The sequence below is a fragment of the Pinus tabuliformis genome, chromosome 5_1, assembly GCF_031772625.1.
Source record: "Pinus tabuliformis cultivar Carrire ecotype Pingquan chromosome 5_1, CPIR1, whole genome shotgun sequence".
Lineage (NCBI taxonomy): Eukaryota > Viridiplantae > Streptophyta > Pinopsida > Pinales > Pinaceae > Pinus > Pinus tabuliformis.
The window spans coordinates 418,050,423-418,071,481 of NC_142305.1; the positions used below are offsets into that span (position 1 = coordinate 418,050,423).

The 21,059-nt window shown below is 39.3% G+C and overlaps 1 pseudogene; it reads left to right on the forward strand.

Annotated features, from left to right (window-relative positions):
* The first annotated feature begins 13,769 nt into the window (after nt 1–13,769).
* The window catches only part of LOC149165254 (lysine histidine transporter-like 8), a 28,341-nt pseudogene continuing 21,051 nt past the window's right edge, over nt 13,770–21,059 (forward strand).

Consider the following 21,059-nt stretch of genomic DNA (forward strand, 5'->3'; position numbering starts at 1 on the left):
TGGATGGGATCCATCCAGGGGCTGTTTCAATGGTATGGTCTGTTCCCATTTGTTCGTCCGGAATAATATCTGGAATCTCTTATGTTGATTCTCAACAAATTGATCCTTCGCAATGTCAATTTGGACAGTCTGGTCCTCAAAGGCAAATAATTCTCTTAAGCACCAGATTACCGCCGTATGGGGGGAAATATGCCATTTCATTTTCTCCTCAAGGAGGTCAAACATACGTGAGTTCCCAACAGAATTCAGGTTATGCTGGAATTACATCCAGTGGTTGGATGCCAATACTTCCTCAACAACCAGGAGTTGTATACTCAATGCAACAAAGTTTGCCTATGTCAAATATCCCCACTACACCAACTATTGTGACGGTGTCGCAAGTACAAGCGTTACATGTTGTATGCCAACCTCAAGTCTCTCAGGTCACAATCCAACAGCCCCTTGTCCCTGCAACGCCACCATAATCATCAGTTAGTGGCCCCTTAATTGGAATGACACAGGCTCAAACGAGTACCATTACCCCTCATCTTGGTCAAACAGTCAATATTGGACAACAGCACATGGTATCACAACCATGGCTGGTGCAATATCAACAACCACAATTCCAACAAGTTTACCAAGGATCTGAGCACCGTCATGGTGTCGATACAGTTCTGAGGAGGTGCCTCACCCACGAGGAGGCCGAAAAAGTCCTGAATGACTGTCATTCAAGCGCGTGTGGGGGGCATCAATCCGGTTACGCTACGGTGCAAAAGATTTTACGAGTAGGATACTTCTGGCCAAAAATGTTTAAAGATTGCATAACCGCAGTCAGAAGTTGCCATGCATGTCAAATCTTTGATCGGAAAACCAGAATACCACCCGCACCACTGCAACCAGTAGTTGTTGTTGGGCCATTTGCAAAATGGGGCATAGATTTCATGACATGTAACCCCACCTCGGCCGGGGGGCATGGGTATATCATAGTCGTGGTAGACTATTTTACCAAATGGGCCGAGGCGATGCCTACATTAAACAACAGTAGCGAAACAGCTGCCCTCTTCTTTTTCAATCATGTAGTCTCCAGATTCGGTGTTCCACAGGCCATAGTCACAGATCATGGATCGCATTTTCGCAATCACATGATGGTTGAGTTGGCTGCCAAGTTAGGGTTGTCCCATGACAGCTCTACTCCATATTATCCACAAGCTAATGGACAAGTTGAGGCAATCAACAAGGTCCTGAAGCGGATGCTGCAAAGGATGATTGGAGTCCACAAAAGGAGTTGGCACCTGATCCTGTACTCAGCCTTGTGGGCATACCGGACATCGGTGAGAAATGCAACCGGGTTTACACCTTTTCAATTGGTGTATGGCCTGGAAGCAATCTTACCAATTCAATGTGAAATCTCGTCCCTCAAACTCGCAGTCGACCTTCTCCCCGGAACTTCTGAAGAAGAGGCTCGTTTCTTGGAACTAATCCAATTGGATGAAACCCATCGTGATGCCGCTTTGGCTAACGAAGCCCGTAAGAAATGAGTCAAGGTGCAGTTCGACAAGAATGTCAAACCCCATGTCTTCTCAGAAGGTGACCTGGTCTTACTTTATGACCAGGGATCCGACTAATTGGGAGCAGGTAAGTTCAAATCCTTATGGATCGGCCCCTATATTGTTAAACGTGTATTAGCAAAAGGAGCCTACGAGTTAGTATATTATGATGGGATTCCACTGGCGCAACCTCGCAACGGGTTGTACCTTAAGCATTACTATGCTTGACTGAAGATAGTAACCCCTATGCTTTTGTTACATTTTTGTTTTCACAAAGGGTAATTGTTTTGGTTAAGTGATCCGCTTTTACATTTGTTGCAGATGTCGGACCTATTGGAATCATTTGTTGGATATGCCGACGGAGCGAGTCGTAGTTCGCGGAACCTATCTTCTGCGGCCTGGGTCATCTTCAATCCAAGCGACGAGTTAGTGAGTTTCAGGGGGGTATGTATTGGTCGGTCAATGAACAATATTGCTGAATACAGCGTGTTGATAGAGCTCCTCTCTGATGCCATTATGCATGGCATACGCCGACTAGTCATCAGGCTAGACTCACAACTCGTCATCCTACAGCTCACTGGTATCTACTCCTAAGGGTCAAGATTTTGGAAAGGCAGTTTGATTCTATTCAATATCAGCATATTTCCAAAAACTTAAACACATTAACAGACTCATTGGCAAATTATGTGTTAGATAGACATTTGCAACATTTATAAAAGAAGCATTTCATCAAATATTTGCATCAAGATCACATAACTCAACAAAAATAAAGATCCGAAAATCAAAAATATATATATATATATATATATATATATATATATATATATATAACTGTTTATGGTTCATACATAATGTTCTGTAACCAGGAAAAAATCGGTCAAATGACCCAAAACTCAAAATGCTAGGGGGCACCCTAGTCTAATGATGCTGGTGATAACAAGTCACCGCTTGTGCAATCATGCGTAACAGCCTAGTCCATCGACTCGACACGCCAGTAGTATGTTGCTGCAACCTCAGGGGTAGCTCATCGGTCCTCGCGTCTGGAATACCAAGAGTGAGGCCCTCAACCTGATCCTGCAATGCTGAAAGAGTCTCGGCCACATCAAGGTCGCGAAGGATAGCCCTCCCCACAACCTCTCTTGTTGGAGCGGCAGCTGGTACTCTCAGACGTACTACTGGCTGCACTGGTCCAAAATCTGCATGAGCACATGAGTTTTGATTAGTCCTGATAGAAGAAAGCACAAGAACATTATAAAAATAAATGATTAACAGAGATATGGTCAGAGAATTTATCGATAACACTCCACTGCTCACCAGCTAGCAGCACCAAATCCGGGTCACCCCGGAAATCTATACCAGCATATGGATACTCGGAAAAAACCATCTCCTGACGATTGAACCACTCGAAGAAGGTATCAGAGAAAGAAACCTGGGACTGACTAGCATGTCGGGCCATAAGGTCGACCCATCTCTGCATCCGTGGCTCAGTCAGTGGAGGTAAGCCAAGTGAGATGTACTGCGGCTGCATCAGTGGGATCTTTTCCAAGGCAAAAGCGGTCAAAATAGAACCATAACCGAAGTTCTTCAATTTTCCGTTCTTTACCTTGGTCAGTTGTTCTTTCATCATAGGGAGTACTGCATCACACTAGTTGAACACCTTTGGTTCAAGGCATTCCAAGGCGTACTGCATATAAGACCTGTTAGCCACGTGAGGAGCCGCACTACCAGCCAGTCTAGTAAAAGTGAACAGAATGGTCCTCAAGGACCGGTCATTGACATCTCAGATGTTGATCTTGCCGTCCCTACTCGGCTGAGATCCCTCTCTACAATACCGGTGAATATAATCTCTCACGGATTCGCCCCCACGGGTGGAACCTGATAATGAAAGAGGGGCACCACGCCTCGATAAACCGGTCAAAAAATAGATGTCCACGACAGTCAAGGGGATAGATTTGCCTCTGATCTGAAACACCTGGTTGGTAGGATCCCATGCATTGAGAAGATATTGCAACAAGTTGATTTTTTGCCTCATGCTAGAGATGCGGAAAAACTTGAATAGGCCGCAGTTCCGCAGTGTAGTTACAGTAACCGGATCATGTAGAGCAAGCATGTCCTCTTCTTCATGCTCGCGTTCTCACCATGTAACAACCATTTTTCTCCAATAAATCTCTGCAAAACAAGAAAGAGAAGAGTCAGGATCCTTATTTGGCAAAAAACAGGCAAAAATTCCATGAGAAAACAGTGAAAAAACTTCTCTTCTCGTGCCCATCACACCCCCAGTAGTGTACTGGGTGGGATGCATCCCTACTGGCCAATGGCCAAGCCAAGATGCATCGCACCTTTCGATATAGAAAGGGTGCGATGGATCCAAGGTGATTTTTTCAAACCCGAGAGGCTCAAAAAAACAGGGAAACATGCACAGAATTCAAAAAGGAAGGAATGTAACTGAAGAGCTCAGGTTTAGCTCCTACCTGGTCCAGACGGTGCCGAGAATCGTCCATAGAATCTCCCGAAATCAGCTGGTGAAAATCAAGGGGGAAAAGCACCTCCAGAGCTCCAACAAACCAAAGTTCAAATGAAATGGTAAAATGAGGGGTAAAAACCACTTTTAAATTACTTTTCACGTAATTCGAGTAAAATATTAGTGTTTTAACTCATTTTGAAACATATATTGTTCATTTCTAATCGGTTTGATGAAGCAATTGAACAGGCGGTACAACCTTTGAAGGAACAAAGTGATTAACAGTGAAATTAAATCAATGACCATTATCACGAGCAATTTTAACGCGGAATTCAAGCTCGTTAAAAATTAAACATAAGCAATGAGCAAACGTTACCTAGAGTTTAAGCTCATTAAAAAATGAACCAATTTCCAGTAAATAACCATTGTGAATGCATTATCATCAACTTTTAAGCCTTGGTCATGTTCTCATCATCACCTCCACTCTGTTTTAGCTGACCATTCACCTCCATTTGATGGTTTACCCCTTTTGAGGAATAGCTGCGAAGAGTGATCCTGTTAGCCATCCTTGTGACAGTGCCATGATTGGAAAATTCCAAACCTTACCTGGAATTAGTTGCTGCCTGAAATTATCACCCGTTCCTCAAAAACGAGTCTCCTTTAAGCTATTTTCACCTGACTCATAAAATATGAAAAGATTGTCGAGTGATTGGCCTCTCCAGCTCGTTAAAGCGACCGGAAGTGCTATCCCTCCTCTAGATTTTAATCTTTTTGGACCTGAGGGATCATTACACAAAAAGATCGAGCGCTTGTCTTGTTTGGCTTGTTAAAATTACCAAAAATTCATCCCTTTCGTATTATTTTATACTTTTTCAGACTTAAGGGATTACATGACGAAAAAGGATTATTGGAGTTGCCTTTACGTCCGTTTCAGACTCTCTAAAATTGAAAAGTACCGAGTTATCTTTGTCATTAAACTCGTTAAAATCGAATAGCGACAAACTTGTCCATACAGACAAGAACGAGTTTCACTGTCGCTAGGCTTGTTAAAATATAGCGACGGGTTTGCCCGAAGGGCAAATGATAGAAAAAGCATATGTTATCCTCCTCAAGCTTGACAAAAATAAAGAGGTACTGGTCAGCAATGACTGGGGAAAAATTAGGAAGAAAACTTGAAGAAACTTTATTGGTAGCAAATCGCTCTTGAACATGACACTTTCACTCCACATCCAAGTCGGGTTGGGTTGTTCCGTTCACTGGTCATACCACCATTGGTCCATCACACCATCCACATTTGGGGTTAACGCTACCAATCCATCATGTCAATGTCACCGGTATGTTCAAGAGAAGTCGCTCAGAGAATTCACCTGTGTCTCATCCGCTGCAATACATTCACACTCCATTCTTTCATTGCCGCCACCCTGAACCGTGTATCATCAGATCGTTTTCACCTCCAAAATCATTTAGTCCGTTTCGTGTCGTAGATGTGGGATTCATTAAGTCCCTCCTACAGTGAGTCGCTTCTTGTCGACATCAGCTCATTATCCAAGAAGTCGACTTAGGAACAACCCCTTCAGTACTTTGAAGCTTACATGCCTCAATGGCAAGTTTCTCATTTCCGGCGACAGGTTTACATCAATGGCCTTCGACCGAAAGATTTTGAGTGGTGTTCGATGCCAAGTCCCTTATTCACACTAGGCGAATTGTACTATAGTACCTTTAGGGTCATCATCATTATCGATGATTCCTCTCGTGCCTGTTAACAACTTACATCATTGGCTGGTAATCAGGCGATGTCTTTCCATGTTCGACTCCAAAACATCTTTCACATGGATCGACTTGTACTCCGAGTGAAGATTGAATGAGTTTGAAGACCCTTGATCTAGTTTCATCCATCCGGGCTGCGATATATTCAGGAAAATAAAGACATCAAATGTACATTGTTGCTGCACAGACGATCATCTGAATCAAGGGATGATGACTCTATTAGAATCATCAGTCTCCCGCACAGACAGTTGTCTGTCTTATGTACATGAAAATGAATTTATAAAGCTGAGCATGGGAATGCCCGCCTCAGCTAGATCGTGAAAAATATTATGAAGGTAATGTATTGTATTGTATCTTATTACAGGTCACCTTCCAGCTCGAAAAAACTTCGGATCCTCATGATAAAGCATTTCACCCGACATCAAAGATTAACGACCTCATGCTTTAGGGGGAAACTGCTATAGACATTTTTGGGCACTGCAACCCCAATCAAACATGTCCATAAACCAAGGTCTCCTAAGTCCTTAAAAGTGTTGTTTCATCCCCTAAAAGAACAAGTTCAGCTGATTACATCATCTCCCAGAAGTTCTCCATGAAAAACTACTCAGAACAGGTCAAAACTCGACCATCTCACCTGCTCCATGGTCAAAGTGCGATGCATCCCACCTAATGCACACGGGAGGTGCGATGCATACTGAAAATCCCTTCTATGGGGTGCGATGGGGCGAGAGTGGACAAATGGCAGAGACAGTTTGCGAGGTGGATGATCATGGACTCTTCCAGAAACTTCTCCTGTGGCACTTGCCTCTCTAAATTCACCAAGGGATGAGTAAGAGATCATCAATATCCAAGTGGAATCAAGAACTATCAGAGAGAGGACACTAATCAAATCCCAGAAGCTTACTCACCCCCCTGCAATCATCTATATATGGATCCCTCATCCCAGAGATCCAGAGGCTGGAATTTTGTATCTTGAAGGAAGTACTGTTGGTTTCTTGTTGGAACATCATAGTGTTGGATGATATAAGCTTTTCATGAGGTGAAAAAGGGGCTTTCATGATGGAGGATGACGCTGGGTCAGAAAAATTGGTTGTAATCCTCTTTGCTATTCTTGATTATTAATAAATCTATTCAATTTTTCCTCCACATTTTTGTATGTTTGATGATATATGCATTTGTGTGGTCAATATACATCTAGTCCTATATTGTTTATGATTGTAGATCTATGTTCTTCGATAGTATTATGGTGCTTTGATTCCACAGGTTCTCTTTGAAGCTGGGTAGACAAAGGAGAAGTGGCAAGGATCTGTCAGAAAGGAGAGGAATCAAGCAAGGAACCAAGCGCAAGACTGAGGTTGGTGTCCTTCGTTCCACTCTTATCTACTTCTCATAAAGGAAAACGAAAGTGGTTTTAGTTTGTTTATTTCTAAGATAGATACCAGTCTTAGTGGGACTAGCAGATCCGAGTGGACACTAGATTTCCTGATAACAAAATGGCGACTCCACTGGGGAGCGAATAGATTGTTTGTTTGTCTATATTTGTTTGTTTTATAAACTTATAGACGGAGCCTGAAGTTAAGCCAGCTAGCCTTCGAACTGCATTTTCTATGCAAGTTCAAAGTAGATCAATGTTGCTTCAGTCTATCTCCGGGTTTTGTTTATAAACTGAACAATTGATTTACAAACCTTCTAATTTCCCTAGTGGTGGCTCTAGTAACCTCATTAGATCAGCCCCTATGATTTCTATTTACTGTACATCATTTGCTCGGCCTAAATCCCTGAACTGAGTTGCAAACTGTGACCAAGAGCCAAGTAAAGTCTCGTCCTGGTACCATCGCACCCTCTCTTCAAGGAAATCTAGATGCATCGCACTTCCCATGTGTAGTGGGTGGGATGCATCCCTGTTTCCCCATGTTACAGGTGCAATGATCAAAAAAGGCTAATTTTACCTCCAGGTCTTGGTTTTTCTTCACTCTTTTCAGCTCTATTCTGGAGTTTTGCTGTCTATGATCAGTATACCACTGTAGAAACCCCCTTCCTTTCCATTATTCCACCTCCATTGTGCAAAGAACTGTGAATGTTTTTATGTATTTTTCCGCCATTTTCAGTTCTCTTTTGCAAAGTAGTAGCATAGTCGAACTGTCGTCTTTTGATTTGAAAGTGTCGCAAGTGTCGTTTTCAGTCAAAGAAAGGAATTCTATTGTTCTTGATGGTTGATTATACAGTTACTCTTGTATTTGATTTTAATTAGTACTCTTTTAAGTGTCGAAAGCAGTTTTCAATTCGAAATAATAAAGTGTCGTCATTATCTTCCTTTCGTTTTTTGAAGAGAAATCTGTTAGTATTGTCGCTTAGAAAAGATAATTCGGATTTGTACTTAGCATTCTTCTTGTCATTCACACATTAAGAAACCTAAAAACAAATACATGCATGTGCATTTGCATTTAGACTGCTTGTTGGTTTGATTTAGGACAGTGCATCTAGTGTGTGCTCTCTGCTCTATGTTGAAAGAATACCGCCTCTCTTTCTTTAGTAGCTAGGATTTTCATTGAAAAAAGAAGATTAAACGATTGTTTATCATCTTAGATTGCATTTTAGGAATTGTACATCTACATCACGTGGTGAACCTGAAAGGAAAATTTCTTAAGAAAGATCAAATGTAAAATAAATTTAATGAACCTAAAAACTCTTTGGAACCTAATGCACAACATCTAGAAGTCTAGGCTAGAGACGTATTCCGGTTTCGTAAAGCCTGGTAACTGTCGCTTTCACTGTTTGTTGGGTGATTCCTCCTCTTTGAGACGAAAAGTGCCAGTACGGACTTGTGCTCCCACATACCGTCGAGTATATATTGGGAGACCACAATAGGCTATATCCTCTATCCATAGGAAGCCGTGTCTGCTGCCCTATCGATCACAATGCACTGAACACAACATTCAGGAAGATTGACTGTCGTACCGTAAAAAATATTCTGTAGTTTTGCGATTGGTTTGGTAATCCCTCTATCTAGATTTCCAAAGCAGTCTCTTTCGTTCCTTTTCAGACTCCTTAAAGGAAAAGGTCCATCTGAGCACTTGCCACTTCAGGCTCATTAAAAATCGAAGGCAACTAGAGTCATCTTTTGTTTTTTCTCCTCTTAAAAATTGAAAAAAAAAGTTGTGTCAAAGCGTCTAAAATTCATTTGACTCGGAAACATTTTCCCCTTTATTTTTAGTTGATCGAGTAATCCACAACCATGGAATAAAGTCAATTGAAACTCCGTCGTTTGCAGAGGCTCACGAGTCAATCGTCTTTGTCCCCAGAATCAAAACTGTTTCGGACAAAGAAGACTCGTTTAACCGGCTCAAAGTCCCCTGGTCGGGTTGGAACAAGTGTTCCGACACCCTCAGAGACTCCGGTTACTCCAAGCATTTCTGGTACCCCTGCCTTTATAGAAGAAGTTCCGCAGCCACAAGAGGACAGCAACACTGATCCTAGTGTGAAGGTAAACACTTCTATACCTGAACTGGCTACTTCCATAGCTGATTCGTAAGGTGTTGTTCCCCAAACATCAGCCGCTGCAGAATCTATACCTTCTTTGGCACCAGAAATATTTTACGGACCTAACGGTCTACCTCTTCCACCTGGTTTGATTGCCATAGAAGAGATTGTAGAGGATCCACCATCTAGTACTCCATCACAATTTGGAGTAGGGATCACTCTATATCATTCTTCAACAGAAATTAGTCCACCGTTATCGGAAGTTCCTGTAGAATCGCTAGGAAACCTTTTGGATAGACTAGATATGTTTGAACAACCGTCGACATCTAGGATTGTGTCATCTGACACAACAGCGGCAGAACTTCCTGCTGCTACTCCAACAATGTTCGCCGGCATACCATCTGTCGCGACTAGCTCTCAATCACTAGATGGGATCCATCCAGGGGCTGTTTCGACGGTATGGTTTGTTCCCGTTTGTTCGTCCGGAATAATATCTAGAATCTCTTATGTTGAGTCTCAACAAATTGATCCTTCGCAATGTCAATTTGGGCAGTCTGGTCCTCAAAGGAAAATAATTCTCTTAATCACCGAATTATCGTCGTATGGGGGGCAATATGCCCTTTCATTGTCTCCTCAAGGAGGTCAAACATACGTGAGTTCCCAACAGAATTCAGGTTATGCTGGAATTACATCCAGTGGTTGGATGCCAATACTGCCTCAACAACCAGGAGTTGTATACTCAATGCAACAAAGTTTGCCTATGTCAAATATCCCCACTACACCGGCTATTGTGACGGTGTCACAAGTACAAGCGTTACCTGTTGTATGCCAACCTCAAGTCTCTCAGGTCGCAATCCAACAACCCCTTGTCCCTGCGACGCCACCACAATCATCGGTTAGTGGCTCCTTAACTGGAATGACCCAGGCTCAAACGGGTACCATTACCCCTCATCTTGGTCAAACAGCCAATATTGGACAACAGCACATGGTCTCACAACCATGGCTGGTGCAATATCAACAACCACAATTCCAACAAGTTTACCAAGGATCTGAGCACCAAGTCTTTGCAAGTAATGGGCAGCCTTAAACGACCAATTTAGTCTAGGGATAAAATATATGACTAGATAATAAATGACCCAACTAAAAGTGACTAACTTGAATGACTAATTTAGTTAAGGACTAAAATACATGACTAGATAATAAGTAAAAAAAATTAAAAATGATTAATGTAAATGACTACTATAGTTCAAGAATAAAAATATGACCAACTAACAAGTACAAAAAGTATATGAATTAGTCATTTATGCTAGTCATTTTTAATTGTCACTCTGGAAATGGAAAATTGCAATTTTGATACTGAAGTGCAGTGCAAGCCAAAGAAGTTTCATTTTGGGGTTGAGGCCATTGTTTTCATCCCTTTGCAATGGTACAAGCCTAAGACCCATTCTTACTATGTAAAACATACTAATGACACTAAATATCCCCCATAGAGGCCTAAGATCCCCTATAGAGGTCATGTGTGGTTCTTTGGGAACTACTTCACAAAGCTTAATCATCAAAGATTCAAATAAGGCCTAAGACCCTTATGTTCCTATTTTGACCAAGCCTACACTTGTAAGCATCATATGTGATTTGAAAGCCTCTTAATTTCATTAAGGTCCAATGATGAGGCTCCAAGACCCAATTGTGGTATGTAAAACTTTTGAATGGTAGACACATCCCTCCTAGAGGCCAAATAATATCCCTTAGAGAATATAATTAATGTGGTGGTTTGAAGCATTTTTAATGGCCACTGATTATTTAGAACTTAAGTCCCATTTTTTTTAATTTCCTTCCTTGGTCGTAGTAAAGGCCATGAGACCCATTCTTATTATGCAAAACATACTAAATGCCTATATTCCTAGCTAGAGGTCTTCTTCATGACAATTGAGCATGAAAAAGACTAATTTAAGGATTAAGGCCCTTGTTTTCCTCTCCTAACCATAACATAGATACTAACTCCCATGTGTGGTGAGAAATACCCCTATAGTACCCATATCTCAACATAAGACCAAAGATCCATTAAAAAAGATCTATGTGGAATAACCTCATCTTTACTTGCATGAGTGACTTTTAGTCAAAATCAAATCTGAGAGACTGAGTTCTTTGCACTTGAAGAAGAATTCAAAGTTAATGTGACTTTCATTTGGGTTTTATTTCCTTGCATTTCATTTTCTTTGTCACGGGAACAAGCTTTAAATTTGACGTCCATCTTTAAATTTGATGCCCATATACTACTTTTTATTTTTTTAACCTGTAAAAAAAAGGTTTTTTTAAGATAAACACTTCATTACTAACTTCCAACTTTTTTTGAGAAGTGTCATAATGACGAGCGTATAGGAAAATCAGAAGTTTGGAAAATTATATATATATATTTGTTCACTAGCTGGGTCCACCATTATTTTACTCCAGAAATGGGTAATTGTATTCAAAGTTGGTCACTCTATTTTAGACTGGTACTCGCCATTTTAGAAATCCTCACAAATTAATATAAAAACACTAGTCATGATATAGCATGGCCTCCAAGAACAAGGACACCATTTCTTTCTCTAAATGGATACCACAGGTGTCCATGCTCACACTATCTCCATACAGAAAATGCAACCATATAGAAAATATCATTCATTCATAATACTCCGGGCCTCTAGACTTGCATGTTTGTTGCACTTGGGAAGGCATAGCAGGAGCTCATACTATCATTACAGTTTGACTGAACTCAAATATTTGTAAGTTATTGCTCAGGTGCTCAAAATTTTACTCAAAATTCAAAGTTGTTGGATTAGTGTGGAACCTGAACGACCACGTAGTGCTTGTCGTCCTGAATTCGGCACAACTCGTTTTGTGCAAAATGGACTTCGTATGCTCCTAGAAGCATGTTCTGTTCACTTTTCCAAATAGGTGAATTTAAAAAAAAATGCAGATAGCCCAGTCAGCAGTTTATACTACTGACGTGGCACTAATTGCGCATGCCTACGTGGCAGGATGACTATGCATTGCCTATTTTCCTCCAGCGAATTAGGTGGTGCCAAGTGGCATGATTTCAATGGCGCTGACGTGGCATGATATGGTTGGTCAGTTGGTGCCCAATTACAGGCTACCACATGGCCCAGCTAGGGGCCACCACGTGATAGCCTGAGGGCCACCAAAAATTGGGCAAAGGGTCGAGCGGAATGGGTAGGGGTCGAACACAAGACCTCCGTCCAACTAACATCGTCGCATACCAATACACCATTATGGTTCTTATTAAACCATGGCACAAAAATGGTATTTAAATTTTATGAAGTCGGAGTTGTGGGGGAAGGGAGCCAGGGCTTAGCCTTGGCCCCCCATTTAAACATGCATATGACTTGGGTGGAGAACCGTTGGTGGAGGTTAACCACCCCACCTAACTGCTATATGCTACCATCGGCAGAGCGCCATGTGAACACTCAGCGACAGTTATCAAACCACGCAGGATTTTTGAATGGGTGCGTAAGGTAAAGCCCCAGCCCCATGGGCGTATGGGGGTAACGTGACCGCAGCGGAGCAGAGTGGGGGCCCGACCAACGGGGGCGGGCCGTTGGCCTTAGCCCCTAGGCACATGGACACACGTGACCCAACTTTTTTGTCCTTAAGGCCTTGCCAGGTTTTTTAACCGCCCAACAAATCTGCCCAGATTTCAGCAAAATTGTGGGTTTAGTGTCAGAATTTGGGGAGTTTGTAGAGCGAATAGTAGCAAAACTTGGAGAGAGCATAACTTGATGAGTTTTTGACCAATTCAGGAGCAGGAAGAGGCTAGACTGGAATTTTTAGGCATTTTGGAGCCATTGGAGCAGGTTTCAGAGATGTTTGAGCATTGTAAACTAATGTATTCACACTTCTGAGCATAATAGAGAGGGTCAAGCCATTAGAAGCTAGACCAAGGAGACGTAGCCTAGGAGGGGTGAACTCCTTCATCATGTGCTATTGTGATACTGTTTTGGTGATGTTCTTGTATGTTGTATGTTGTTGTTCAGTGATTTGTTTATGTTTTTTTGTACATAAAATTTACATAAACACACTCAAAAAATCATTATAAAACTTGCAATTAACCTCATGAATACTTAAGAACTTTTATATATTCTGAAGAGGAATTTAGCACAACCAAACTAATTTTCCCATTCATATCAAGTTTGGTATCGGAGCTCTCGGTTTTCTTTATGTAAGGAGACGTAGCCCAGGCGGGGTGATCTCCTTAATCATGCGTTACTGTGATAATGTTTTGGTGATGTTCTTGTCTGTTTTATGTTGTTGTTTAGTCATATGTTTATGTTAATTTGTACATGAAATTTACTAAAAACACTCAAAAATTCATGATAGAACTTACAATTAACCTCATGAATCCCTAAGCACTTTTACATCATCTGAAGAGGAATTTATCACAAAAAAACTAATTTTCCCATTCAGATCAGCTATACCATAGCATACTACTTACAAGTTACAACAAAAATGGGGGTTCCAACTTCCCAATATAAGATATGGTAGACAGGATAAGGTTTTGGGGTTCAGGGGTTCAAGCATTTTTCGTGCATTGGTATATCTTTTTCATTGTTTTGAGCACATGTCTGTTGATAGCATTGTATTATGTTGCAGTACTCGATGACAGTGGAGTTTCCCATGATGATGGGGAAGTAGGAAGAGGAGAATATCGTGAACAAAGAAGTATGGTGAGGTGAGGAATGTGGGTAGCCTGTGTTTTTTAAACTCAATTAGTTGTCCGCATTAGATATGATGATTAATTGGGCATCATTTTATTGTTATCAAAATGGGAATAGGGCGCAAAAAATCTAAGGAAGAAGAGGATTCATTTGAGGATTTTGTTAGGAGCTTCAGGTTGCAAGCGCCTTTGGGGACTAAGGAGGATTCAGGGGAAGAATGATAGCTGGTCTCAATACCACCCACACCCATGGGAGCCACACCCCCTTTCACCTTGGTGCTCATTCTCCCCTCCACTAGATTTCTACAAATTCTCATCCTCACGCTCTTACCCCTGGGAAAAGATCCCCAAACCTTCTCAGGCAACTACGAGAACTTGCCCTCATTCATCCTTGGTGTCTCCTTCCATGCCTAGGTCCCCTGTTGTCAAGGCTCCCAGGCCTCCAAGGACACCATGGACTCCTTCCCTTATATCTCCCAAGGTTCTAAGCCCCATTGGGACTCCCATTCAAAGGGTTTTGACCAATATGAAGACCTATATGGAGGAGGTTGAAGAGGTTGGGCACCTCACAAAGATTAATCCTCATGATGCGTGTCTACCCATCACAGAGTCTAGGAATGGGAATGCTTGCCATGTATTGTTTCATAATCTCAATGCAGGGATTGGGTTTCAAGCCTTGATTATGCCAATGGATTTTACCTTCTTGGGATGGTATGTAGAATGTTCTTGATTTATCTGTCTTTTTTCTTTCATGTTTTCATAACAAAATTGATTTTTAGATTCATCAAAATATGATATGATGTTGGATCACATGGATGTATTTTGCAAAATAATTTAAAGTGATTTTAGATTCCTCTTGACCCCGATTTGTTATACTTAAAAAATGATCAAATTCCTCAGGTAAAAAATCTCATAGTTTTCACATTGACTTGGCGTGATTAAATCATATTGATATTGCTATATCTAATTAGGTTCTAAAATGTGCCTATGTAGAATGTGTCAGTCCAATTGAATGTAATGGATAAATACATGGATTTCCTCTGTAGAATGTGTCTCGGTCGCAATGGATAAAAATTTGGGTTGTTGTGGGTTTGTTTCTTTTGCATCCTTTGTTTTCATTTGCATTTTCTTTTTTCTTTGATATTTGTATTGTGACATTATTTGAGATTTGTATCATAACTTAGAACTGAGTTCTATTAGTTTTATATTTAAATAGATCCATCTAAACTCCATAACTCCATATCTGTTCAAATAAATATTGAATTTTTAAAAATAACAATTTTATGTTTTGAATTCTTAAAAATAACAATTTTAACATTTTTGCACCCAATCGATAGAGTTAAATAGTCATTTAAGTTGTTGGGATTCAAAATAATTGATAGTACTACCTTGGCTTTAGAATGTGCCTTTTAGAGCTATGAATATAGAAGTGTGTTGTTGTGGGTTTATTCCTTCTTTAACATTGTTGTGATTTGTAGTTTCTTTCCCATGAGTATAAACAAGATTCCTAGATGTGTTCAAATAAATATTGAATTCCTAAAAGTACCATTTTTTTTATGTTTTGAATTAGGTAACAAATTTTATGTTTTTTCACCCACTTGATGGGCTTAAATAGTCCTTTAAGTTGTTCTGATTCAAAATCATTGATATTACTACCTCTACCTTGGTTGTAGAATGTGCATGTGCCTCTTAGAGCTATGAATATAGAAGTGTGGTGTTGTGGGTTTATTCCTTTTGAAACTTTGTTGTGATTTGTACTTTCTTATCCATGAATATAAACATGAGCTGGGGAATAATTTGTCTGACCGTAGCATACATGTGGCAACTCTACACTTTGTGGGTTCTTATCATGCTTCATGAAGTTGTTCCGAAGGAACACTACAACAAATATGTGGATCTTGTGCATGCTGCATTTGGTAACAATAATATATACCTTCTGCAATTACAATCTTGATATCTAGGTTTCTTTATTACTAATTTTAAGCTACATGCCTGTTTTGATTGGATATCAAAGTGTGGATTGCTATCTCCAATGCAGAGTCCATACAATATTCAATTTTAGGTATAAAAATATGAGTTTAGTTATATTTTTTGTAGATTTACAGATTCAAGTATATATTAATGTTGGTTATAATAATCCTAGATGGAAGGAATGTATGAATGTTGGTTTTTCTTTAAACATTGCAGGGGAGAGGCTTGGTGTATGGTTGACTCTATTTCTAATTGTTGATCTATTAGCCAGGATCACAACTTCCCTGATACTGATTGGTGGAGAGATAATGAAGTTGTTTTTACAAATTGTTTGTGGCCCAACTTGTGGATCTAATCCACTTACTATAGTGGAATGATATTTGGTTCTTATGTCCCTTTGCATTGTTTTGTCCCAATTGTCTAATCTTAACTCCATAGCAGGACTCTCCCTTATAGGTTCTATAACTACAATTACATATTGCACTATGGTCTGGGGTTTGTCCACAAGAAAACCTAGACCCTTGGGCATATCTTGTGAAAACCTAAAGGCCAAGACAGACACTACAACAACATTCTCAGTCTTGAATTCATTGGGAATTATTGCTTTTTCCTTCAGGGGTAACAATCTTGCTTTGGAAATATAGGTATTATGTTTTTGTAGCAGCATAGACTTGTGTTTCCTGATGATTTCTTATCTTTTTCCATATTGTTTAGAGAAGGTTACATGTTGATAGATTACCTTATAGATGATGTTTCATTCCCATGTTTGACTAGGAAGTTTCATCTGAGAATGCAGACTACTATGCCATCTAGTCTCGGGCATCCTACCTTTGTACCAATGCGGAGAGGAGAAAAGGTTGTGTATTTACTTGTGATCATGTGCATGTTCCCCATTGCAATTGGAGGTTACCGGGCTTATGGATATTTTGTAAGTATCGATCACTTGCCTTCTCAAACTTGTATTTGAGTAAAATCATAGATGCTATGACTTTCTATATCTTATTGATTTATTTTATGGTAGTAAATCTAATGTTGTTAATTTATTTCTTCATAGTTTGTTATTGCAAGTTGCCAACAATATATTTCCCTCCCGTGCCTTAGGAACCTGCATCATTCAAATTTTGTTGTTAATTGGTTGATCTTATAATATTCTTGTTCATATCGTTGGTCATATCAATTTTCCATAAAGAACACAATCTTTTACCATTATGGAGTATCCTGAACTTACTTTAACTGGTAACATTTTGGAATTTTACATTTGTTACTTAATGGATTCGCTTTTATAGCCATATTTAACTTGAATTAAATAATTTTTATGTAGTTTTCACTTCTTGTGACATGAAAAACAACAAGACAACCATGTTCAATAAAACCATGTTTGAAGTTGTTTCCTTGGTAATTGAGGAAATTGGTTCACTTAACCTAGGTGCAATTTAGGTTGAGGCTTCTTGCATTGATATTGTGGTCAATAGTTGGTGAATACACTTGCTTTATCAAACTAGACAAATAAGATTCCTCTTATATGACTCCATTCTATGTGCAGATCCTCTACCTGCCAATGTTACTTCTCTACTTTTGTTGGGCATATTACTGTCATAGGACTTTCTCTGTAAGAGTGTCCTAAAGAATTGTATCCCAATGCCTCACTTATTTTAGTTGTAACATAGTCTTCTCCACTTTTCACTTTTAGCTGCAATGCAGGGTAAAATCAAATATTAAAAGTCATGTGAAGGGTGATTTAAAAATAAAACCATCATAAAAAATTATCTGATGGGTAGGGGGACCTATCAAATTTAACGCCTGCACAGGAGGCTTGTAGGAGGCACATCGTTGATAATAGAAGTGTGGGGTTTGATGGTTCTTCACTGTATTCTCATAGCAGAGGGGAAATAATATTTGTTGCAGTGAAGGTGAGTCGAACAGAGCTTGCAATTGCTACATAGAGCAGATGGATCAGGTAATGCTCTCCAAGTTTGCTGCACCCCCACCAACGCTTGCAGGAAGGTATGTCTCTTCTTTCAATTTTCTCTCATACCCATTCATGTCTTTTTTTTACTTCAATTTCTTTGTCGAAATGCACTCCAACCCTTAGTGTCTTGCACAAATATTTTCCATTATTATTTTTGAGTTTTTATCAATTTGAGAAAAGTGAAGTTTGTTGGGAGAAATTTCTATCGAAAAAGTAGCTATGGTTGGAATACTCTTTATATACTTGGCTTCAATTAATAGTTTTTCTGTCACTTGGAAAATGTGTCTGTTGCTTACTAGTGCAGAGTAATTAGGGTTAATTTATGGCCAGAAAATGGGATTACAAATTGTTGAGGGAAGCTCTGGCATAATATAATTTCCATTCATTAACTTATCACAAATTTATATGATTTTTCTACTTCGATTTTTTTGAACTGCTAGAAATTCTGGTCTTGCACATCTTGAACGTTGCCCGTAATGCTGCATCCTCCACTTTATCAACTTGAAAACATTTCCACTAAAACTCCTAGATAATACATTACCATTTTTTTAATGTTATTTTTTATTTACTACTTCAACTGAGATCCCGTGACTGGGGTATCTATTCTGCCATATTTTCCTAGGTGTTGTATCTGGTTCCATCCACATGGAAGTTGGAGAAGCCTACTTATGCAAGTGAGACAACTGGCTTGTATGGAAAGATGGTACATAATGGGTGAATATGTGGCTTGAGACCCAGACCCTGTGACTAGGGTATCTATTCTGCCATATTTTCCTAGGAGTTGTATCTGATTCCACCACATGGAACAACTTGCTTATGCAGGTGGGATAGCCCGCTTGCATGAACAAGATGGCACACAAGGGGTGAACATGTTGCTTGGGGATTTGAACCTTTTGTGGGGTAATGAAACACTCTCACTCTATCTGTTGAGGAAATCAAGCGTATTGTACAATGGTACTATTCCAAGTTCCAACTTGATTTTGTCTCTAGTTGTTGTATACAAGTACAAAACAAGTGACTCTCATGAAGATATGCTGACAACTTGTCTATGCTTGTCATGTAATCCCCATCTATATTTGTTTTCAAATGATCAAATTAAGCATGTATCCACTATTTCTTGAGGAACTTTAATTCTACTTTTCATTCTGAGATTGATAAACATCTATGATGAGAAATAACTTGACGAAATGACATGTACTTATTATCTACATTGTTTATTATAATACTTAACTATGCATTTTTTGTCTAACCAGTTGTACACAATGTCAGGGGTCTATGACAAATCCACTACATCCATCAAGGATGGGATTTCCAGGATATAAAGTAAATTTTCTTGGCCATCCCTTATTTTATGGGGATGCCTTGAAAAATTCCCAGGACATGTCTTACTAAAAGTGGATTCCCATAACATGGCCATCCCCTATACCTGGATGGATTCTTTGTCTTTTCTTGACCACTCTTGCTTCCTACAAGGAGACATGGATACTTCTGACAATCTCCTACTACCCCTTGGCCATGTGTGTGTTTTAACTTTAAATTCCATTAACATTTTATTTTTATCAAACTCAAATCTCCTTTATTAACCTATTGTAACTTACTAAAAAATCTACACCTCAATCAAAACCCTAAAACTAAAAATCACTTACAAATTAAATTTTGCAACTGAATAAAGGGGCTGCTTGCAGTAGTGATGAGCCTTGGTAAAGGGATAATGACAATAATGGAGGAATTATTAGATTGCACGGATCTAGAAGATCAAGATGTTCTATCTGAGCTAGGTTAATGATACACCCTTTTTCCTTTTTAATATTTTCATTTAGATTATGGTGATAATGTACTGTTGTATGCTTAATTTTCCTTTGAATGAGAAGATCATTGATTCACCAATTTTAAAAATTATTTAATTTGGTGCTTGCAATGTGCATATTTATTTCATCGTATCTAACATTACAATATTCTCTAGTTGTATTTACCATTTCTATTGGCTTAGACATTATGTGTGTGTAAATTATGTTTTATGTGTTACCACATCCAGTATATCCCATGCTGCCTCCATTTCTCTTGCCCCTTTGCCACATTTTCTTGAAATTTGGCTCTCTTTTCTAGCTTTTATCGAGATGCATTCCCTTACCTCCCAACTTGGATGTGTTGTGCATTATAATATTTAAATGTAAGACTGTGCCATGATAATAAATTATACATAGCAGTATCAGTCTTTAGAGTTGTATTGGTTCTTCAATGATTGATCACACCTATTACTTGGCTTAACTTTGCAGCATAGGAGCACTATTATGAGCCTAATTGGAAATCTAGTATTTGATTTGAAATATGATGTGAATTATGTAATTATTTGGGTCTTGGACATTATTGTTATGAGCAACAAACTGTTACAAACTGTAGAGACTGCACTAAATACAAGTGTCTGAGTGGTTGGGATAATGGTTTTTTATCCACTCCACCCGGTTTCAATTCCCATGAAGGACATGTTGGTCCATTGTGATAAGAACTCAAACAATAGGAGAGTCTTGGGATAGAGCTCCTTGGTGTGGTTCATGATGTCTCAGCTCTTGCTAAGTCATAAGTTATTGATATATTGGGCTTGCAGACTATTTGATATACTCTTGGTGCTATAGAGGTTTGATCTTGGGCCTCACCCAAATTACTCCAATGAGTTACCAATTCATCATGGTTAAGAAAATACATGTCTATAACACCAGATTTAGTGCAACATGCTAATGAAAACAATAATAATGTGGGAAAAAGAAAGTACAACAGTACAATCAACAATAGTAAAAATTATAACATCATTTAACACAGTAAACTTCATATCTAAACATCTAGCTGACAACAGTTATGATTCTGTAGCAAGAACCAAATCATCACATAATATTTTATTACTCTGCAATAGGATAAGGAAAATTGCCCTCAAAATTTTATGAATGCCAACTGTTAGACATCCTAATTGTTTTTCTTCCTTGAATTAATTTTCCCCAAAGCATTTGGAGTGTTGATGTTGCAGTAGTACTTCAATCCCTACCCACCTAGCATCTTCCGAGGGTAGATCCTTCTAGTGAATGAACTATAAAATACATGGAAAATACTCTATTCCTTAATTTTAACATTAGATTGTTAATTCCTATCATGTGCCAAATTTCTGGTACGTGGGGATAT